The sequence below is a fragment of the Colias philodice genome, chromosome 9 (genome assembly GCF_061535455.1).
Source record: "Colias philodice isolate Cphi_HAF_F1 chromosome 9, ilColPhil1 Martin Lab GWU primary, whole genome shotgun sequence".
In the NCBI taxonomy this organism is placed as follows: Eukaryota; Metazoa; Arthropoda; class Insecta; order Lepidoptera; family Pieridae; genus Colias; species Colias philodice.
In genome coordinates, this window is record NC_143094.1 from 11,977,141 (window position 1) to 12,002,500 (window position 25,360).

Genomic DNA, 25,360 nt, shown 5'->3' on the forward strand with positions numbered 1-25,360 from the left:
AGCAAATTCAGTGTTAATACATTCAAAGCCACTAACTCTGAATGAGTAAATTTCTAAACTGATTGATCTTCGTCCATTACTCTGATGAATGTCGCAGAACGTTTTAGCCTTGTTATTAAAGCTAGAAATCGATAGCCGATACAATTTCCAGCGATTGTGGTGTTCAGCTAAATTGCTATGATTGGTTGATAGCCAGCTTTCCCTGTAATATTATACCTAATGTGGAAGGGCGTTGAAGAGATGGAGATAATTCGAGTAATTAGTTATGAGTTAGTTTAATAAGGATTTATACATGCGTAGGGTTATTCCAATGTGTGCTTTCTTTTGTGTATTTAAAATTAAATGTTATATTTTAAATTAAGACAGGCATCCATTAGTGTGCTATGTCGTAAATATTGTACAATAAATTGTTCAAGTTCTTTCAACTTAGGTATGATTTTATAGTTCACATACGCTACCTCTCTAAAAGCAAGGAACTACTAAGTAAGAAAAACCGTTTTTGTCAGAATTATAAACATCTATGAAAATATTCATGTTACCAAAACTAAATCGTATTTCACAGTCAATATATAAACCTTTTGCTTCCATACTTATTCCTCTGTATTTCGAAATAGGTACATCAAATATCTAGTCCTTAACGTATACAGATTCTAGACCCAATAGGTAACATAACATAAGTGCTTACATCACAACATGGAGCATTATATTCGCATCATCATTAAAACCTCGTCAGCCTGACCTGGCTTACCTGAGGATGGACTGGTTTCATTGTATTGGTTTGAGTAAACTCGTAATAAGTGTAATAGGATTGTTTGTTTGTGTGAAACTAGATTTGTGTGACTTCGCCTGTTCTAAAATATTTAGTTGGATTCAAAACTGAAGCATTTTTTACACCCTATAATATTTCTTTTTTACCCACTTGTATTATGGCCGGGGAGGAATTGCTTGCCTAAGGACACATTCCTTGAAATCCTTACTGCTCAACTATAATAGGAAGCATGGTGCGAATTTAAAGCTTCGCTTCGTTATCACTTTTAATCTTAAAAAATATGCAGAAAATCCCGTTATTATATTTTTCTATGCATTTTGTTGCAAGGCCGTTAAACCTAATTCTGTAGGAATACACATAGCGTGACGCGTTATCGGGGTGGAACGCCTTTCTACCGCCGCCGCACTTTCTAGCTATGTTGTGTACCCTGATATGATTTACATGGAAATTATATATTGATTAAGTGTCGATTGAATATCAAACATTTTTACAGTAGAATATTATCCAAGGACTTAAAAATATTGACGACGTGAAATAGATACATTATTGGAATGCAATTATTATTATTATTTTTAACGAGAAATAATTAATAATTTTGGATTTATTTGCACTGTACAAAAATTGTAGCACTAACTTCCAATAGCGTAAGGCGTAAGCAATGATTCTATTCCAATTTTGAACCAAAAATTTTCGTCACTTTACAAATTACTGATTTCTAAGCACGTTCCATCTATAACTTAATTATAAAGTGATTAATCTGAACTATTCCCTGCACCATTAATTTCGACACGTGTTTTCGACGTGTATGCTAGAACAAGCACACAGATTAACGGTACATATTCGGGTCAAGAGAAATAAATCGCTTATCTATTGGGACCTCTGAATCGTAAATTTATTTGACTCTCATTGGTAGAATTTGTATTCATACTGTATGTTTACGTTACCCATTGTTAGGACCGTTTTGTATTCATTGATTAAAATTTGAAGAAGTTTTGGTTTGAATTGGATGTTTTGTTTATTTAAAGAAGTACATTCCAATGGCGTAGCTACTTGGTAGATATAATCATAATATCAAGCAAATTGTTCTTTTGTTAAATTTAAAGATTTCTTTTTAGATGTTTTAACTAGACTGGGCTGACCGGCTGGCTTGGTTGGTAGTGGCCCTGCCTTCCAAACCAGAGGTCGTGGTTTCGATTCCCACCCGGGGAAAATATTTGTGTGATGAACATAGATGTTTGCTCTGTTTCTGGGTGTTAATTATCTGTATAAGTATTTATTTAAAATAATTTGGAAAATCCAAAAGTGCACGCCTCATAATTTTTTTTTAATAAATATTTATTAATTATTATTTTTGTTTATTTAATAACAATTAAACCACATCGAATCAGACCCTGAAAAATGAAAGGGTTCTATTCCTGAGCATACTCAAGCGTAAGAGAAAAAAAAAGACTCGATTAGTAAAGTATTTCGGTCGCTATCGTGTTAACAAGAAAAAGGATCCGCACATACAGACACACGGACGTCCAAGACAGAACTTTTTTAAACTGTTTTTTAACTAGTTTAAATAACAAAAATGACATCAAAAATATCATGAACGTTAAAAATAGTGTTTTTTCTTAATATGTGTGTGTATGTATTATCTTACAAGTGCAATGTATGATACATAAAGACATTTTAAGTTTGAAAAATCAGATGTTTTGCGCGAAGTGACAGTAGTACCCACCTCAACGCTTCGCTTATGAGGCGTGCAATTATATATTATGTATGTTTATCAGCCATCTGGTTTCCATAACACAAGCGAAAGTACTATGGAATCAAATCGTGCCGTGTGTGAAAACTGTCCTGAAATATTTATTTATTTAACTACTACGTAGTAAAGTAAATAAGCTAATTAATACTGATATGAGCTGCGTCTAGGATATCGATGTTTACTGTCTTCACTATTTTACAATGATATAAATATAATGCAATAAATACTCGATTAAGACACTCATAGCACCGCGTGTTATGTGTATTATGATTTATGAACACCATTATTTTGCTGTTTTTAAAGATACGAAAGTACAGGATAATATGTGAAGATTATGCTGTGTTCATTGAGAAAAGCCTGACTAAATGACCAATTACAAAAATACGTTCGCAAATCTAAAAACAAACGAAGGAGCGAACTCAATTTCCATTGCATCAGAAATGGGATGTTTTTGCGCAAGTTATGTGACAACCCTACGCTATATGTAACGTGAAGCGCTGACGATGTGCTTTCGATCGTGAGAACGTCTTATTCCTATAGATTATAATATTAGAATTAAAATATATTGTGAAGCATCGTGCTCATGATAACACGTACTTGTAATTTTTATTTTTAATTAAAATCATTTAAAATATATGATTTTTTTTTATTAATTCACTGTAAAGTGAATTTAACTGGCGCAGTCGGTAGGATACTCGGGTCGCCCGGCGGGAAGATATCCGAAATAAATATCGGTTCCGAGGCCCCGCGCGGCCGACCGGTTTTTTTAAAAACCCAAACGAGTATCCAGAACATCAGCAGTATCCAGCCATCGATACGGAAACCATGTTAATGTGAGTTGCACAGAATTATTTTATTGTGTTGCTTTCCTATATTATATTCCTATATTAATTTTAGAATAAACCTTCACGATTTTCCATCCTAGGAAATCCCGGGGTACCGAGGCTGTTAATTCCCAACAGTCCTCGAGAAATAGTTTAGTTGATAGTATAAGAAGTATTGATAGTTTAAATATGTCATTTGACACGGAAGAAATTTTTAAATGCTTAAGGGTGGTCCCAGATTTTGATGGTAACCCCCATGTATTAACAAGATTTATTAAAATATGCGACCAATTAGTTATTAAATATATAAAAGATGACCCCGAGTCCACTCTTTCAAATTTATCGCTGATAAATGGCATTTTAAATAAAATCACGGGACCGGCGGCACGCCTCATTAATACTAACGGTATTCCTGATAGTTGGGGTGGAATCCGTGAGGCCCTAGTTAACAATTTTTCTGACCAGAGGGACGAGACGGCTCTGTATAATGATATAGCGTCACAAACCCAGGGCGGCAGCTCGCCCCAAGAGTTTTATGATAGATTGCAGTCTTTATTCAGTACCATGATGACTTACGTAACTTTACATGAATCTCTTAAAAGTACTATAGACGCAAAACGTGACCTATATAAAAAATTGACGAAACAAGCTTTTGTTAGGGGTCTTAAAGAACCCCTCGGGTCGCGTATACGCTGTATGAGGCCCGAAACAATAGAGAAAGCATTAGAGTATGTTCAGGAGGAATTAAATACAATTTACTTACAACAAAGAAACGATGCTTCATCCAAATTTAATTATTCGAATCATAATAATGTACCGAAGTCCATATATAATAATTCTTTAATGCCGTCACCCAATTTTCATGTACCCAAGCCTCTCTATGTACCTCAACCATATATGTTTCCTCCTAAAGTCCGACCAAACCCACCGTATCAATTTAGAATGCCTGTTCAAAACCAGCAGCATGTTCCTAGAATGCCCACACGTACCCAACAAATATTCCGAGCTATTCCACCTAACTATAACCCCCATAGCAACGTATTCCGATTACCACAACGTCCTCAACCAAATTATTATAAAGGTCCAACGCCAATGAGTGGCGTGAGTCATTATGTCACGAAGGAATCACCCTCGACTGGACATGACTGGCGTAAGCATGGTAACCCACCACCTACTAACTATTTTAAAACTCGTGATATCAATGTTAATGAATGTGTGCCATATGAATATTACTCTCCGTACTATGACTACTACGACGCTGACTATAATAACTATTATGCTGACTATGATTATTACTCTAACTACGACGCGATTTATGATCAAAATTGTGACATGCCACCAGAAAACGTATGTGAAACTAATGAAAGTAATGATACTAACCAACAAACTGACTCGACAGACAATGAGAATTTTCCGAAGGCCAGCCTCACAAGAAAGCCAAGATAGAAATTAATTTGCAGACACAAAGGCAGCTACCGTACATACAGATTTTGGACCCACCATTAAAACTTTTATTAGACACAGGAGCTAATCAGTCATTTATAAGTCCCGAAGCGGTTCAAAGGTTTTATTCAAATATAAGATTAAATTACGATCCTTTCGAAGTCACTAATATACATGCAACTACTAGAAACGATTTCTCTATTACAATACCATGTTTCAAAGAGTTTCAAGAGACTGATAAAATTACACTTTTTGTATATAAGTTTCACGACGTATTTGACGGACTTATAGGCCTAGATTTGCTCGAAAAATTGGAATCGAAAATTGACTTAAAAACTCGACAGTTTATTACGCGTAATGCCACTAACCCCATTAAAATGTATAATTCGTCCAATGTAAATTTATATGAATGCGTTTTACCAGCGGAGTCTTCCAAATTACTTAAATTACCCGTTAATGTACCAAATGGTGACACTTTAATACCAGAACAATTTATTTCAAATTGCGTTATACCTTATTGTTTAACGTCGGTTAAAAATAACAGAGGAATTTTAGAGGTTCGTAATCCAACTCAACATGATATCATTTTCTCAATGGATAGACATGTCTCCGGTGAAATTTATAATACAGAATTATTTAATTCAAATAAGTTATCAACCCGTACATCAGACGTTATATCTCGGTTACGTACAGATCATTTAAATCCGGAAGAGCGAGCTAACTTAGAAAGATTAGTTGCACAGTATTCAGACGTATTCTATATAGAAGATGAACCACTTACATTTACTAATAAAATAAAACATCGCATACGAACCACGGACGAAGTACCAATTCATTCTAAAAGCTATAGGTATCCATTTGTACATAGAAATGAAGTTAGAGATCAAATTCAAAAAATGTTAAGTCAAGGTATTATAAGACCTTCAGACTCAGCCTGGAGCTCACCAATTTGGATTGTTCCCAAAAAGGCAGACGCTTCAGGGAAGCAGAAATGGAGATTAGTCGTAGATTTTCGTAAATTAAACGAAAAAACTATTGACGACAAATATCCTATACCTAACATTACTGACGTCCTTGACAAATTAGGCAAGTGTCAATACTTTAGTACACTAGATTTAGCTAGCGGGTTTCTACAAGTTGAGATGGATCCTAGTGATATTTCTAAAACTGCGTTTAGCGTGGAACATGGCCATTTCGAATTTTTGAGAATGCCCATGGGACTTAAGAATTCTCCGTCCACCTTTCAGAGGGTTATGGACAATGTCTTGCGCGGTCTACAGAACGAAGTATGCCTAGTTTATTTAGATGACATTATAGTCTTTAGCACCAGCTTACAAGAACATATTGTTAACCTTAAAAAAGTATTCCAACGTCTACGTGAGTCTAATTTTAAAATTCAAATGGACAAATCCGAATTTCTTAGGTTAGAAACTGCATATTTGGGTCACATAATTAGTAGAGACGGAATTAAACCAAACCCAGATAAAATTAGAGCTGTAACTAAATACCCTATTCCAAAAACTTCTAAAGAAATAAAGCAATTTTTAGGTCTTCTAGGTTATTACAGAAAATTTATCCCTGACTTTGCCCGTGTTACAAAACCGTTAACTAGATGTTTGAAAAAAGGTAGTAAAATTACTCTAGATTCAGAATACGTCAATTGTTTCGAAAAATGTAAAACACTTCTATTGAATGACCCCATATTACAATACCCAGATTTTACGAAAGAGTTTATACTTACGACTGATGCATCCAACGTAGCTATTGGTGCCATATTATCCCAAGGCCCACTCGGTTCTGACAAACCTATTTCATATGCTTCACGTACTTTAAATGATAGTGAAATGAATTACAGTACCATTGAAAAAGAGTTATTGGCAATTGTATGGGCAACTAAATACTTCCGACCGTACTTATTTGGCAGAAAGTTCAAAATTATAACAGACCATAAGCCCTTACAATGGATAATGAATCTTAAGGAACCGAACTCTCGGCTGACTCGTTGGCGCCTTAAGCTTTCTGAATATGACTATACGATAGTTTATAAGAAAGGTAAATGTAACACGAACGCGGACGCATTGTCGCGTATAGAATTGCATAATGAAAACGTAGAATCTATGATAGTGAATATTTCTGACTCTGAATCGACTGTAACTGCACCTGATGACAGACCATTAAATAGTAGATCATCGACTGTTTCTGCACCTGACGACAGACCTTTAATTAGCCAATCATCGACAGATACTGCCCCCTCCTTAAGAGCTTACGGTACAGACGAAACTCTTAATATTAATAAACCAGAAGGCACAAAACATACTAGCCGTGAAAATCCTATTCTTGATATTCCTATAAGTGATGACCCACTTAACACATTTCGTAAACAGATATTTATAAAAATCACGAATAACTCACCTTCAACGAAACCTACCATAAAGAAACCATTTGAAACATTCCTACGTGTCTCAGTACAAATTAATGAAGACAGCTTACAAGAAAACATTGTAGAGCTGATTAAGAAGTATGTAGATCCTAAAATTCGTACTGCAATTTTGGTCAATCCTGTTAGTAAAATGTTCGATATAGTACCTGTAATACAAAATACTTTTAAAAATTCATGTATGAAATTATTTCTTGTTAAGCGACAGATTGAAGATATAACTGATTATTTAGTCCAACAAGATACTATACGAAAATATCACGAAGGTAAAACGAACCATCGCGGTATTAACGAGACTTACCTTTCCTTGTCCCAACGATACTTCTGGCCTAAAATGAAAACCGACATAACAAGTTACATAAATACATGCCCAATTTGCAATAGTGCAAAATACGACCGTAACCCTGTACGCCCAGTGTTTAAAATTGTGCCTCCTCCTTCTAAACCATTTGAGATTGTTCATGCTGACGTATTGACTCTAGAACAGGATAAGTATCTGACTATTATTGACTCATTCTCTAAATATGCTCAAGCGTACCGAATAAGCGACAGTACCGCACCGAATATCATTAAAACATTGTTACTTTTCATGACGCACCATGGTTCACCTATGTCGATAACTACTGACCGAGGTACTGAATTTACAAATCAAGTATTTTCCGAATTTGTACGTCTGCATAAGATCAATCATCATATGATTGCTCCTAATACCCCCAACGAAAACGGTATGATAGAACGCTTCCATAGCACCCTTATCGAGCATATAAGAATATTGAAATTAAAGCATAAAAATGAAACTGCAGCAAATTTAGTGCCATACGCGATCTTAGCATATAATAGTTCTGTACACAGTCTGACTAAATGCCGACCTTATGATGTAATTACAGGACATTATGACCCTAGAGACCCAACTGACTTAAATTTATCGGAAAGACTTTTACAAGAATACATACATAACCATCGCATTAATATGGAGACAGTTTATAAATTAATACATGACTCATCATTCGCAGAACGTGAGGCGATTATGACGCGACATAATACCCGGAGAGAACCTGAGATTGATTATGCACCTGATCAAGAAGTATATATACGTAATCCGATAGCCGCGAGGCAAAAGTTAGCTTCACGATTCATAAAAGACAAAGTTGTGTCTAATTTACCGATACATGTATATACTTCCAAAAAACGCTTACCTGTTTCGAAATCCCGACTCAAACGTACTCCAAAACCCACTACTTCCCTTTAACCTAGGCCTGATAAACGTTATCACCCATTACCATATCTTTTTACACTATATAAGACGACATTGATTTAAAAATTAATTTAGCTAGAAAGTAAATGTTAGAATTTGAAAAGAATTTTGATAATCGTACATTATAAGATACTTACTATGTAAAATTAGGGTTCAACATTTGAACGGAAAATTGGAAAATTGGATAACGCATCGTCCTTTAAAACGCTATAAAGTTCTACAGAATAACCAGGTCCCTTAGACGATAATATTAATGATTTACTTTTAGTTATAAGAAATATAGAGGATAGTTTAGCTTTTACGCGTACATCGCGAGCGCGAAATGTTATGTTAGGAATAGATATATTACGTAGTATAATTCGAACTGGATCATAATTTAGTAAAAATAGGATAGTAATTATATTTAGATTCCCCATTATAACTCCACACACTTATAACCTTTACAAACTATCCGTCTTGCCTAATCGTACAAGTCATATCATCATACCTCCCTATCCCTACATAGCAACCAATAAAGATATTTATGTGTACATAGAGGCTGAATGCCCGAAGTTGAGCAATCGGTTTCTATGTGAAGAGACCTTAAACCACCATACAAGAAGTTCACCCGACTGTATTGCAAACCTCATCACCACGCCAGAGATATCCAGCGACTTTAAATCCACCTGCCTAACATTAACTAAGCCAGCAATGGAGAAATTGGACGACAGTCACTACACCATTATTTTCCCACATCTCACAAAAGTTGAATTATCCTGCAATCATAAGGAATACCTTCATCTCCAAGGCAGTTTCATAGCAACGTTACCTACAAGCTGCTCTCTACGTACTGACGACCTCACTATTACAAATATTAATAATGAAATTAAAGATACAACTACAAAAATTTTAATTGCACCAATCAGTAATATTTCGACGAGAACGCTAAAAACCTTGGGACTGCACTCCATCAACCTACAGGGATTACACAACCTACAGAAGCAAATAGAAGTATATACGACGGTCGCCCCTGAGAGAGAGTTCGCCATCTACCATACGACAATACCACTTTACATCTTTCTACTGTGCGCAGCGGCCACTTCAATGTTCCTGTGCTATCATCGCTACAGATCAAAGAAAATGAACATTCAGAGATCGAATAATACATCAGCCCCAGAAGTTGACCCTGCCGCAACATTTTCACCCAATGTCCTAAAATAGTTGCGGATCTGCGGGGGGAGGAGTTATGTGACAACCCTACGCTATATGTAACGTGAAGCGCTGACGATGTGCTTTCGATCGTGAGAACGTCTTATTCCTATAGATTATAATATTAGAATTAAAATATATTGTGAAGCATCGTGCTCATGATAACACGTACTTGTAATTTTTATTTTTAATTAAAATCATTTAAAATATATGATTTTTTTTTATTAATTCACTGTAAAGTGAATTTAACTCGCATCACAATGCGGAAGGCTTGTGGTCTGCACCCGCAGCCCGCAATTTAGACCCTGGGCTACAAAATTACTTTGGTTGAAAACTTGTTTAGCAGTAAGTGGATCTGTAAATGCGGAGATTTTTTTACGCACTTTAGGGTTAGGTGCGGGGTGTTGTTTAGAGTTGATAAATTATAGGTGTGAAGTTTTTACAATATAAAAAAGTGTAGGTTCGTAAAGGTCTTTCGTAAATGTCAAACTGTAATGTCATCGAGGCAATAAATAGTGTAAGAGTTGGTAAGAAAGGAAAGTGCAAAAGAGATGTGTATGGAATATTGCAAAAAATCTTACTGTTTTCTTACTTTATTTTATTCTGCAGTAATCTGTAAATGGCCTATGTCCTGCAGTGGACATCCTGAAAGGCAGGAATGATGATGATGATAATGAATCTGTGGATTCGATATTATAAAAAATTATCTTTTAATAGTCATAATATAATGGTTTTCTAGATTTTAAGTACAGTTGATTTATCTTTATCGAAGTGCATAAGCCAATAATTTTAGTAACATATAAACAAAATTTCCGCTCCATAAATAATCATTTTTAAAATTACATAAATGCAACCATAACATATTAAAATGCAAAATTATACAAAATATTGAATTAGTGATATACTAAATAATCATGAGTCATCAGATTGAGGTGCGAGCGGTCAGTGACCTCTCTAATTGCGTGTAATTTTTACATCTCGATCGGTCAGCAAGAGGAATGTACAATACATTGCACGTGGTATACGGTTAGAGTTGTTTTTTTATTTTTTTTTTTGTATGAGCCACGAGCGATGTATTGCGTAATTTTTTTTAAGCGTAAAAGTAAAATATTTTGGCAATATTTTCATTGAATACTAGCTGTCCCGGCAAACGTTCTTCCTTATTCTTATCACTCAGGTATATTAGAAATTGATATTGGCTGATTCTCAGATCTACCCAATGCATACACAATTTCATGAAAATCGGTCCAGCCGTTTCGGAGGAGTATTGTAACTAACATTGTGGCACGAGAATTTTATAAATGATATAGAGAAGATAAAATCTTCATATTATTTAATTACTTAAAAGTAGCATTATGCCACATTCGACGTAGGTAGTGGAAAAAATTAGAATCAAAACACATAATATGTACTTGATCTTGTTATTTGAACGATGTCAATGTACTTTGATGTTAATGTTCGTAATACGGTTCATATTCAACGACTCAATCTATTTAGATTATAACATGATACTTACCTAAGTACTATAAAAACCATTTTGTACGGGTTACACCTGATAATCGTATTCATTTGACAAACATATGTATATTATCGTAAAAAATTCAGAATAAACAATAAAAACTACCTGTTATTTAAACCTATAAACTATAAAGTCTACCCAGACATTGCAAAGTCATAACTAAAACAAGCCATGTTACCGACAAAGTTACCGCTGTCATTAAAACAAGGAAATAGTCTCCACATAGGCAATTCTATTAGTACTAGGATGTAGGAAGAACACGTAGAAAGTTATCAATAACTTTCAACAGTCAGAAACCTGACGGTGACTATATGGCATTTTTCAATAGCTTCCGCGAATAACTCGTATGAAAGTGACACTTGTACAGATAGCAAAATAAGTTGCTCATTAGGACTTCTATCCAGGATATTAAAAGTATCAGTTTTGAAGGATATTGATCTAGAGATCTGCTTTTCTAATTAATGATAAGTCACTCATTACATCATGCATTCTTTTAAAACATGAAAAATATGTAAAAACACACGTATTATCTTTCCAATTGTTTAAGGGTTCTAAGGATCCACGAGTCAATCAACGACGTTTTACATACATTTCGATTGATTTTACTCGTTACTTAAATTTCTCTCTAAACACATTAGTAGTGTTGCTGCTGACTGTACATGTAATTTCTTAGAGCATATATCGTTAGTTACATCAGCTTTCGTAAAGAAACTAACTTGTTTGAAAAATTTACACGCGGATATTGGCAAGCTGCCATATTAAGCTGCGCTTGCGATTGCCTATTTAAGAATGAAAGTAAATAAATACTGGTGAAAGAAAATAATTGAGTTCCGTATTGGTTACGTAAATAATTCCTTTAGTTGTGGCATATAAATTAATAGAGACATGGAGCAAAATATAGTGCTACGATCGAATTTTGCAAATTGACTTACTATAATTTAAATTCCAATAGGACACAAAGTGCAAGAAATTATGGACACTGGACAGTCAGCTTAAAATGTTTTGTGACGATCGGAGGTGTTGTCAACTTCCTAACAACTATAAAATCACTAGATTTCCGCCCGCGGCTTCGCCCGCGTTTTCAAAGGAAAACCCGCATAGTTCCCGTTCCCGTGGGATTTCCGGGATAAAACCTATCCTATGTGTTAATCCAAGTTACCCTCTATATGTGTGCTAAATTTCATTGTAATCGGTTCAGTAGTTTTTACGTGAAATAGTAACAAACATCCATACATCCATACATCCTTACAAACTTTCGCCTTTATAATATATAATATAATATAAGAATAATATTAGATAATTATCTCGTACAATTATTCTATTTACATTCGAATCACCTGCCTACAATTTTCCATGCGCCTAAACCTATCTATTCCCATTCAAATATTGACCAATCGCCAACCAACCGAAGCAAGGTGACAGCTCAATAGTGTAAGTGGTCTCTAATTATGTCTGTTAGCACTTCTCGTCGGTTATGTAATTGTAAACACTAAACATCGTTGTTTAGTTTACAAATTCTATGACGATCTCGAAATTCGAGAGGGTTCTGGTGTACGAAATATATGGTCTTCAGAATTGTTTGGCCAAAATCTTAATTTTAGACTGGAACGTTTTCTTTTAAAACCGTGAAAATTAGTTTCAGAAAATCACGAATGTTTTAAGTATTCAAGTTAAACCTTGAAGACAAACATGAGTTTCTTTTAAATAAAGCCTCTTCTGGTTTTGTTAGTTTGCTTTGATCTTCGGTGGCAGTATCCCCTAACTATTTTGAATCATTTCAATCATCTAATGTAGCACAATTTTTTTTTATAACGACACTTCCCATTTTCACGCACGTCTCAAAACAATTAATCCAATTACGCAACAAATACGCTCTATAAATACAAACAAATCATAACATTACCTAGCATTTCCTCTTAAATTAAGATTAAGTCATTTCCTCGGTATAATGAATTCGCGAACGATTACAAATGACGGACGTGTGTCAGAGCTTAATATAATTATGGTAATAAACCTGTTTGTTATGTATTTATTATGTAAGTCGAAAGTGAAGGAAATGGACAAACAGCTGTAATGGGCAGATGTATATATATGGTACATGTATGTGACATAGAGGGGACTATTGGCACCCTAAAGCAGAGGCAACCACAAAATGCACCTATGGGTTATAGGGAAAACGGTATGATTTTCAGGAAAAATCGGCATGAACATAAGCTTCAGAGTTTCCATAGAAATTTCTTACAACAAGATTTTGTATTTTAAAACATGACCCATAAAAGTATCTATTTGTTACATCACATTCGAAGACATTTTGTTTTTTGTGGGAAGAAGTTATTATACGTAGAAAATATATTTTAAGATATTCTCTTCAGATGTCGCGATAATTTCGTTTATTTATTAGATTTACCCTAGGAATATTTCGCAATATGAAAAGTTATAGGGCAAGGGTAAGTCTTTAAAGTAAAAAGGTCAGATTATTACAACCTACTACAATTATACAATTCAAATTCATTCATATATTATTAGAAAGTATAAAGTATAAAGTATTCTACAAATGTAGAAGGTTCTAGAAGGCTTCACGGCAAGAAATAAATGAAATGTTCAGTTAGAGTTAGAGTTACTTAGTTAGTAGATATTTCCTTTTATATTACTTCATAAGTCCTTGTTTATTGTGTTGAATTAATTGAGAAATAACACTATTTCCGTTAATAGTTATTACTTGTTATAAAACTAACTCTCTCTGTGGCAGTGTATGAAGAAGTCGTAACTTAGAAATGTGTGAGCTGAGCAACTTTGGTATATTTCCTACTAGCATTCCGTCCGTGTCTCCGCCCGCTTCGATCAACATAACCAATTACATATTAAAAGCTTCCCAAGAACCACTCTATCTTCTTATATATAAAAATGAATCGCAAAATGTGTTGGTAAGCGCATAACTCGAGAACGGCTGAACCGATTTCGATAATTCTTTTTTTTTATATTCCTTGAAGTACGAGGATGGTTCTTATGTAGAGAAAACGTAAACATGTACCACGGGCGAAGCCGGGGCGGACCGCTAGTCTACCTATAAAAAAACCGCGTCAAAATTCGTTGTGGAGTTTAAAAGATCTAAACATACATAGGGACAGACAGACAGCTGGAAGCTACTTTCTTTTCACTATGTAGATCATAAATCTGTACGCCATAGATTTGTAGTTATGGTACCTCTTAAGACTTTTTTTACGAATTTAATTCTATCGATATCTTTTTAAACACAAAGACAAGCTTGATACATTTTGCCAACCTTTGATAACATGCATTATTTATAATTTTTAGTTTTGCGATTTGAATTTCCACCACCACGTCAGTTAAGCAATGACTTTCAAGTCAGGGACAAGTGTCGGCCACCTGCGGGCGAAAGCTACAATTTGTCAACGACACCTCTTAAGGTGATGAATTAATTTTTCTAACATTTACGGCCCTTTTTAAACCTTCGTAATTTTTATATTATTAAAGTTGTCGTGATGAAAATTCTTGACAAGAAAGTTCAATAGTAACACAATACGTCTACCGTTTTAGAAACATGATTCCATGATATTTTCTCGATAGAAAAAAAATACAAAGTTCTCATTGTTATTTTTTTTTAATCTCTGGCATCTTCAAAATAACAAACGTAAAGTTACGACTTTTTGGATATTAACTATAAAATATACAACCTATACGTCTACCGATTTAGAATTTTGAAATATGCGATGGTTTTGAAATAAACAAGAAATACTTGAAATTAGCGCGCGACCAGCCAATATAGCGAGAGCCGCCCTGTACCTTCCTACCCCGATCGCTGCACGAGTCATTCCCGCTACGGCCGTCACACGGGGAACTTGTGTCGCTCGCACAATCGTAAAAAAGGGTGACAACACGATAAGACAAAATGAGACAAATGGGGACAATAAAGAAAATAAGAAGAAGAAACATAAAGGTTGGAGGAAAAAGAATGCTTACAATTGGAACAAATTAATGAAGTAAGTTGGTTTTATTTTAAATTTGATGATAATTGTATTATAGACGATGTTTGATATGTACCCCTGTTTTAAGTACATAACGAATGTGTAAGGTTTTTTCATTTATAGCATAGATAATCTTTTCAGAAATCCGGAATCCAGAAGGAAAATAAACCCACTGATTGTTCACAATGTGAACCCACTCCTTCGTTAGTACCTTTATTCAGTCAAAAATGTATGTTATCAACGCTCTACTGGTTTTATCGCATGATTACATTTTTAGCAAAAAGCAACAAAGTGCAAAGAAATAAAAAATCATGGTGAACTTAGTGGAAGTATGGTGGACGTAATATGGAATTATGGAACAGGAGCTCGTTGGAGTAGTATTATATTTAAAAAAAATACGAAAAAATTTCAAGAATTACATTTCTTAGTAGGTGGTAGATAAGTATGTTGTATAAAGAATTTGATGTTGATATTTATTTCATTTATACTTACTACACCTGTCCGGGAAATTGCTTAGTACTAAAACAGGTTTATATTCATATTTACATAGTAATGTGAGTTTTCATTTCGAAAAATTTTGTGTAAGTATATTAAATTGAGTTCCTGGGTGATCTGGAAACACAATTGGGCCCGGAAGATGGCGCTGCAGTCACTCCTCCTAATCACATGAACCGATTTGGATGAATATTTGTGTGCACATTTCATTGTTGTGGGATGATTGGTTGATTCGTTTTCACATTAGCTAATATTATGTATTTTTGTTGTAAACTTAATTTAATGTTTATAATACATTATTATTGGTATAAATAAGCCAGTGTTCGTCTCACATTGCTGTACCTGCCTACCTATCCTACCAGGGCCTAACTTTGTTCTGGCTATTTTATTTTGATTATTTGTAATGAATAATTACAATTATAATAGAGTGCAAAAAATAAATACATGCGTCAATATATTTTGTGTTTTTTTTAAACAATTTTTTTATTTAAAAAAATATCATTCCGACCGCGGCTTTGCCCGCGTGGAATTAGGTTATATCGTGAATCCTGTTTTATCCCACAGAAGTGTTCAGTTCGGATAAAAAGTATCCTATGTGTAAATCCAGGCAATTAGCTATATTTTATCAAAATTGGTAATGTAGTCTTGACGTGATTAAGTAACAACTAACAAAAAAATATACAAATTAACATCCAAAGTTTCGCATCAGTTTTACTGTATTAGTGATATCTTCCACTCTTGACTTTGACTGAGAAGAATTAGGGTTTATAACTTCTTTCAGAAATAGTACCTTTCATTTCTGGGCATGATGTAATATCTACGTCAGCATCAAATTCTATCTAAATCAATTCAGTAGTCCGCGTAATTAGGTACCATTTCATTTTTTCAGAGTAACAATATTTTTTGTTATTTTAAAGATTATTTATAACCTGTATTATTTTGTAATAAAGTAAACATTACGAAATTGTAATAATTAATAATTATTAATAATGTCTAAGTAGTTGTTAAAAAGAAGATAATTTTGTGTTTATAAGCAAGAAAATAAAACCAATAAATCAACAATTAAATATGTATATGTATAACAATATTATAACTGTATGACGACTCCATACATGTTTGTCCCGAGTCGGCCAGCGGCAGCGCGGCGAGTAGGTATGCAAGAATGACTTCGCGCACACCCGCGTTCGCGATAGCGAGCTATTAGACTCCGCCCGCCAAGCAGTGGATTTTTTTTTGTGTATCGTCTTAATGAACGACCACGTGACCGCCTACTGGCTAGTGGCTAGTGACTGAGTAAGAATAGATGTGGTATGGTTGTTTTGGAACTCTAGTTGAATCTTTGGGTAGATACGTAGGTACAGACGATGGACAAAAAGCGGACGCAACATAGGACGCAGACTGCATCTGTCAGTCTATGTTTAATCCATACTAATATTATAAATGCGAAAGTAACTCTGTCTGTCTGTCTGTTACTCAATCACGCCTAAACTACTGAACCAATTTGCATAAAATTTGGTATGGAGATATTTTGATACCCGAGAAAGGACATAGCTGCTACCTTTTATTGCGAAATGTGTACCACGGGCGAAGCCGGGGTGGACCTCTAGTCTATTATAGAAATGCATATTAGATACTATTTACTAATGTTAAATAATAAAAATATATCTATTAAACTAATAATCTATTCTTGTTTTTCGAAAAGCGTGTTGATTGCTGCATATTGTTGTAAGGCGTCGTTTATCGAAATAAATAAGAGAATAGAACGCGTTTGTAAGCTCTATACGTGTATAGTACTTTATTTTACGAAAATAATAGTACACATGAATTGAAAAAATCACAACAAAGAGAAAGCGTTTGGTATTTTTATCAAACATACATTTTAAGCAATAACTCGCTAATCTAATTAAAATATCTCCACGTAATTCGAAACAAGAGCTAATGGGCGCTTAATCAAGGCAATTTTCACTACAATAAATTATTGGATCGCGGTCTAACGAGGAACAAAACACACTTTCGCCGAGTGGGCGCGGCCGCGTCACACTGTAAATCAGCTCTGAATTATGATCAAAACATTTTGTTTATTATAACTTACTAGCAATGCCCTGCGGTTTCACCCGCATAGATAGCGATATCGTTACATTGAAAAGTCTACTATAGGTCGGACTATAGGTTTAATTTTAATCACATGAAAATCACCTTTACCCCGTCCCGCACTACGGCCTTTTTTTTTTGGTTTAGGGGGGAAATCTTTCATAGATACCCACGGCCTCCGGGGGAGGGGCCGTGGGTTATATCGGATTCCTACCGACCAAAACCCCACTGTGTTCCGTCAAGACGCATATTGGTAGAATTCCTCCGTGACCCCCGCACTACGGCCTGCTCGAACAGTATACCTACTATTTTCTGTAGATTGACACTTTTAAAAATTCGTTATATCTTCTGAATGGAATATCCAATTCTTTTCATTTAAAAAGTATTTTGCTGGTATTGAAACAGTCTATAATAAAACATCATTTAATGGGATAAGGATTAATATATGTGTATGGATAACATGGTTTGATTACTGTCGGCACTTCTATTTACTTTGAAAACGTAAAAAAGTTGTTGTAGTAACATAACTACTGAAGATGGACATATGGTATCGCGGACTTTCTTGTAGATATTGATCCATTCTATAATACCGTAGAACATTTTTTTGTTCTATCTTCAATAGATTCCGCAGCGCACGCGATGACAGAAGTTTTATTGAGGATTTTTTTACACCTTGGGTTACATTATTGCATTTTTGGTAAGGATCTCTAATTTTTTTGAAAATGCAATATAGCCTATGTTGCTCAGTAAAGATGCAGCTTTCTAATGGTGAAAGAATTTTTGAAATCGGTCCAGTAGTTTTTGCGTGAAAACCATACATACATACATACATACATACTTACAAACTTTTCCTCTTTATAATATTATTATATTATTAGTATAGATAGGCAGTGGTATTTTGATAGAAATTTATTGTAGTATTTAAGATTAGAAAACTAACAATTACTATCTATTTGCACTTCACTACATAGTATAAAACAAAGTCGCTTTCTCTGTCCCTATGTCCCTTTTTATGCTTAAATATTTAAAACTACGCAACGGATTTTGATGCGGTTTTTTTTAAAAGATAGAGTGATTCAAGAGGAAGGTTTTAGTATATAATTTATTAGGTTTTAGACAAAGCCTGCGAAGCCGCGGGCGGTAAGCTAGTAATTTAATAAACACTAACAAAAAGTTGTAATGAAGCTGGAAGATAGCGACAATCGAATTGAAAATTCAATGACATTAAAAAACAAGTGATAACTGCGTTAAAAACAACCGACTTCAAACTTGCACTTGCAACTATACAGACTAACTAACTAACTAACAAATATACAGACAAAAATGCTCATAAAATAAAAACTACTGGGCCTATCCGAATAAAATTTTTATGGGAGCAATTCGACACCATCCCGCATCGAACAAAATAAGAATCACGTAAATCGGTTCAGAAACCTCGGAGTAATCGGTGTACATACATAAAAAAAAAACATACCGGCCGAATTGATAACCTCCTCCTTTTTTTTGAAGTCGGTTAATTACATCATATTCTGTAACTATATTTAGAAGAAGTTTCTATTTTTGGATCTTTAACGACCCGTTTTTACTATGTTGTTTGCTAGTTAAACAGAGTTTTTTCACAGAACTAATTTGTGTACTTTTTGTTACAGGTGAGATCATATCTATGGATAAAATCATAAATGATACAATGTAAGTATACACGTATTCTTAGACTTAGAATATATAGGAAAATTTAATTATTTTGTATCTGTATAATTTCGTAAAAAAAAAATACGAAATATATTTAAAAATCCCGAGATTTATAGATTAGGTGTTTTTTCCTTTACAAGGGCACTAAATCTGTACTAATATTATAAAGCTGAAGAGTTTGTTTGTTTGTTTGTTTGAACGCGCTAATCTCGGGAACTAATGTCCGATTTGAAAAATTCTTTCGGTATTAGATAGCTCATTTATCGAGGAAGGCTATAGGCTATATTATATCGATATATCATCACGCTACGACCAACAGGAGAGGAGCCACGGGGGTGAAACCGCGCGGAGCATCTAGTCTTAGTCTATTTAAGAATTTACACAGGTATAAAATGATGAAACATTCGACATTTTTTAAACATTGTACCTATCTTACTTTATTTAACCTTCCTCATACTATAACTCTACAAGCGCTTCAAAACTCAAAACTTACATGCGCATACGCAAGATTGATAACCGTGCGCCGATTTCACTTTCAATCGCTTGCACATTGTGACCATACAGAATTGATTACATACGATACAGATCATTGGCGGATGTATTCAATTAGCTATATCTTTTTTTAGATTAGAATGAAAAAAGAGGATTTTTAAAGTTTTATGTATTTGGGAGATCTGAATAGAGGAGAGTTTCTTACAGATTTTTCTCCCTAAAAGCACGGTAGAAGCAATATTATATGAATGCCTAGATAGAACTCTAACGGTAGAAGGGAAGCCGCAAAGGGTCTGAAATGTATATCTAAATATATGTACAAAATTCTGAGTTGAGAATGTAAAAAAAACTGATTAAAAACGCAATTAACTTTCGTTATATTTATTGATTATAGACAAGATCTTTTATTCGCGTAAAACAAACAATAAAACACCTAATAACCTCTGTTTTAGAAATCGCGTTAAAAATAGATTACTACTGATTGTCATCAATTTATTTTGGGTAGTAATAAAAGCTCCGATAATAAATTTAAAAATGTCCTTACTAAAAATATAATATTTACTGCCCGAAATACTAAATCTCCGACTACTTCTGTCCGACTAAAAATGACGAAACGACCGAATGATATACTTAAATCTTAGAAAAAATCTTATGACTGTTAATTGCTGTAATACTTTTTTACCATATAAAATTATGTTCTACTGATAACAATGCTTTGTAATTATTACCTTTACTTGCCAACTAGAAATTCATCAATTACATTTAATTTTTCATAAACTCTGTGCTATTTTTACTACAATGTTATACTTAAATTTCTATTGTTGGCGCTTGTCCAGAAAGTTATTAAAAATACAAAAATGTACTTACTATAATCATGAATTCTAGCTGTTACTACAGGTACAGGGAGCAAAGAATAAAATAAAATTCAGTTTATTATATCTTTTTCTTTTTTGTGGTTAATCTCTTATTGTTTTGTGGACGGTTTTCTGAACTTTCTGTTGCATATTTTTCTTTTAAGAAACCTAACCTAACCTAACCTAACGGCTAACCTAACCTAAACTTGATTTTTTTTTTGCGCGTCGACGGAGCCCCGCTTCGCGGGGCTCCTATTTCTGTGTAGTTTTTTTTTAAGAAACCTAACATAACCTAACCTAACGGCTAACCTAACCTAAACTTGATTTTTTTTTGCGCGTCGACGGAGCCCCGCTTCGCGGGGCTCCTATTTCTGTGTAGTTTTTTTTTAAGAAACCTAACCTAACCTAACCTAACGGCTAACCTAACCTAAACTTGATTTTTTTCTGCGCGTCGACGGAGCCCCGCTTCGCGGGGCTCCTATTTCTGTGTAGTTTTTTTTTTTAAGAAACCTAACCTAACCTAACCTAACGGCTAACCTAACCTAAACTTGATTTTTTTTTGCGCGTCGACGGAGCCGATCGCGCGGTCCGACCAGTTTCGGTATTTTCATCAATGTTGAGAGTTAAAAAATATATTTGGTAACCAACACTAGAAAATTAAATAACTCATAAAATTCGTAAAAGAATGATTATTTTGACATGACCTCTGTTGTCAGTAACCCAGTAATCTCGTCGGAGGTTCAGTATTTTATTCAGAAGTTTAGTTTTGTTATTCGAAGTTTAATATATTTTTAAGTAGAAATGTAATTTGATTGTGTTCATAGGTGTCAGCAAAATTTAGGTATTTTATTCGGTATGCTTTGAATTTTTTTGTCGGTATATTATTATAACGCTGGTAAATTAGAATAAAAGTCGGACAGAGATAGCTGGAGATTTATTTATTTGTCGGAACCATTATTATTTTCCATTTATTTTCGTATAAATTACCATAGAATATGAATAAATATCATGTGGTTGTAAACAGGAAACGAAACGGGCCAATTTGTTTATAAACTTAAGTAGGGTAGCCGGTTCGATCCAAGTTCAAGCAAGATATTATCAATGTAATGAATCATTTTCTAAATGTATCGTATAATTGATCGATATCCATGCTAATAAGGTGGTTAGGTCTCGTAGTATGTATGTATGTATGCGTGTTTATTGGAAACTAGTGTCACGTAGTTTCATTCAAACCGCAAAGGATCGTCTGTTTATTTAGGGTTTTTACTATGTTGTTTTAAGAGAATATTTTTTTTATTATGACTTCTACTTTTATAGAAATTATTTAGAAATTCAACTATATTTATGTAAGTATAGTCCGTTGTCTTACTTCTGTGATAGTGTACATACTCAAATAAAAAATAAATTTTAACATCACAACTGTATTCTCTCTGCTAAATTTGATTCCATTTTTATCGAATAAGATTATAAGTTCTATATTTACACTTTCAGATGATGTATTCACTATTCAGCTATTTTTGAGTGATTGAATAAAATTGTTAATATACATTGGATAACTAATAATCATTAAAAAATCACTATCAGGCCATAAGTGAAATGATTTATATCTATATAAATAAATCACGACTTGTCGGCGCACCCGGTTTCACTTCCGATATCCGTTCAACCCGATTTACTTGGTAATTGTATTGGGCTTTGGTTGAGCTACGGTTAAATATTATTATTTTCGTAGTAAATTGTTATTAAATGTCCAATTGGAAATATAATATTTTTCAATTATACCGCTCGTGTAATTTCAGTTTCTATTGGGGATGAATAATTGAAACAAAAACATATATGCATTAATGCGTATGATTTTTTTTAATATTTACTGTTCTCTTATCTGAAAATGTAGTTCCTAGTTATTATTAATTTTATGTGTTATTTATGAATTAAGTACTTAAGAAATATGATTTTAAATTAAGTTACTTATTGGTTGTCCATATAATAAATACAATAAAATCAAAAAATTGTTAGGCTATAATACATACGAAATTAAATTATACAAACTAGTGTGTTGAAGATATAAATTAAATTGTATCATTTATTATGGACACTGAGTTATGCGCAAATGAACGACTTTCGTTTTTAATTAAGAACTCATTGATCATATCGATACATATTTTTTGGAAATCAAACTGTCTGTACCTACATCGTATATATTTTCGATAAATTAAACTATATACGGTTTTTTGACTCGTATTAATTAAATATTAATAGGAATACCATTTAATAAATAACGATCGCATTTTACTAATTATTTTTAACTTTCTTGTTTTGTGTTGCTATGTTTACAGATAGAAATAACCACTTTTTTATGTAACTAAATTGTTACTTTGAACACCTTACTCCAAATTTTCGTAGTGTGCTGATAAACGCTTTAAACGTAAATTTTTATCGCCAGCTCTCCTACCGCTTCTGAAATCAAATTCAACCAATGCAGTACAATTTAATACAAAAATATATGAACCATAAGTTACGTTAACACAGTTATTGCATCCCAGTATAACGATGACAGTAAGTAAACTATCATCGTTAATGTTTTTAATATCACACGTTAATAGCAGTATCACTGAGGAATTGGCGTCCATCAAGCAATTAGCAATATTAATACTATTATAAAGGCGAAAGTTTGTAAGGATGTATGGATGTATGGATGTATGGATGTTTGTTACTCTTTCACGTAAAAACTACTGAACCGATTACAATGAAATTTAGGACACATATAGAGGGTAACTTGGATTAACACATAGGATAGGTTTTATCCCGGAAATCCCACGGGAACGGGAGCAATGCGGGTTTTCCTTTGAAAACGCGGGCGAAGACGCGGGCGAAAAGCTAGCACAAAATAAATGAACCATATTATGTTACGTTAACATAGTTATTTCATCCCAGTATAACGATGACGGTAAGTAAACTATCATCGTTAATGTTTTTAATATCACACGTTAATAGCAGTATCACTGAGGAATTAGCGTCCATCAAGCAATTAGCAATTAGCCCCCCTAGACAAGTGGTTTTCTATTAGCGTAAAGTTCAATAGAATAGATTATGAATGTATGAGATTGACGTTTGATTACGACGACGACGACGATTGATTACGTCAATCTCATACATTCATAATCTATTCTATTGAACTTTACGCTAATAGAAAGCCACTTGTCTAGGGGGTAGACATAGTTTTGAAAGTAACAACTTGATATTATGTGTAATTAGTAACGAGATGGAAAGTTCGTTTTCACAGCCAAGTATGAAACTTGTAAAAAAGGACGTTTGAGAGCTGATTTACCATTAATGGTGGGATTTTCTAATACTTTCGATACCTGTTAATTATAATGTGGCATTTGAATTATTTAAATTGATCTCTTGTTACTTGATGTTAGAAATAACGACAGATCCATTAGAAAGAGATATAATTGTTGATATAATCCAATCGCATTTAGAACAGTTAAAAAACCGGCCAAGTGCGAGTCCGACTCGCGCACGAAGGTTTCCGGATTATGAGGAACCCTTAATATATTTTTTTTTAATTTTTAATATTTGTTGTTATAGCGGCGACGGAAATACATCATTTGTGAAAATTTCCGCTTTCTATATAGCTATCACGGATCAATCGCATATTACTCTTATTAGGTCCAGCCCCCCTAGTCAATTGGCTTTCTGTTAGCGTAGCGTTCAATAGAATAGACTACGAATGTATGAGATTGACGTAGGCTGTAGGCTGTAGATAAACGTATCTACAGCCTACGTCAATCTCATACATTCGTAGTCTATTCTATTGAACGCTACGCTAACAGAAAGCCACTTGACTAGGGGGGCTGGAGTCTCTTATTTTCGCATTGTTTCTATCATATCCTCTTTGCTTGTATTATCGCGTGAAAAAGCCATTCTTATTACAAACTCAATCGTACCTTAAAGATGTCGTCGCCCCCAATTATTATGTTTCTTTGATCCATATCATTAACCGTTGCACATTTCGACCATGTTTCACAGAAATATTTATATGCTGTCCAAATTGTTGAGATCGTTTTTAACGCGTAATGTCAGAACGTTTAAATTACACTTAAAAAGCTTGTGAATCTTTCAAAATGTTTAAGTGTATCAGATTGTAATGTATGTCTTTATAAACTGTGAATGTTTGTAACTTTTGGAAATTTATTTCGTATGAATTTGACATTCGTATTTATCCATACTAATATTATAGATGCGAAAGTAACTCTGTCTGTCTGTCTGTTCTCACGCCTTAACTACTGAAAAAATTTGCATGAAATTTGGTATAGAGATATTTTGATACCCGAGAACGGACATAGGCTACTTTTTACCCCGGGAAATAGGATCGGTTTTTATCCCAGAAATCCCACGGGAACGGGAACTATGCGGGTTTTTCTTTGACTGCGCGGGCGAAGCTGCGGGTAGAAAGCTAGTTTTCAATAAGTATTTTGTTTTGTATTAGTATTGCTTGCTTCTTAATAATGTTTTATTTAATATCGAAGGGCATTATGTTGTAGTTAAATTACTAACTGAATTAT

At 33.9% G+C, this 25,360-nt stretch overlaps 1 protein-coding gene and 1 long non-coding RNA gene across 2 annotated transcripts in view; both read left to right on the plus strand.

Moving 5' to 3' along the window:
* The window catches only part of osp (myosin phosphatase Rho interacting protein outspread), a 256,619-nt gene that overhangs the window by 114,331 nt on the left and 116,928 nt on the right, over positions 1 to 25,360 (plus strand). The gene's annotated exons all lie outside the window — the stretch shown is intronic.
* LOC149486179 (uncharacterized) lies at positions 14,612 to 16,517 on the plus strand. The gene is made up of 3 exons (XR_016316102.1): positions 14,612 to 15,186; positions 15,313 to 15,374; positions 15,449 to 16,517. It is a non-coding gene; the product is annotated as an uncharacterized LOC149486179 (long non-coding RNA).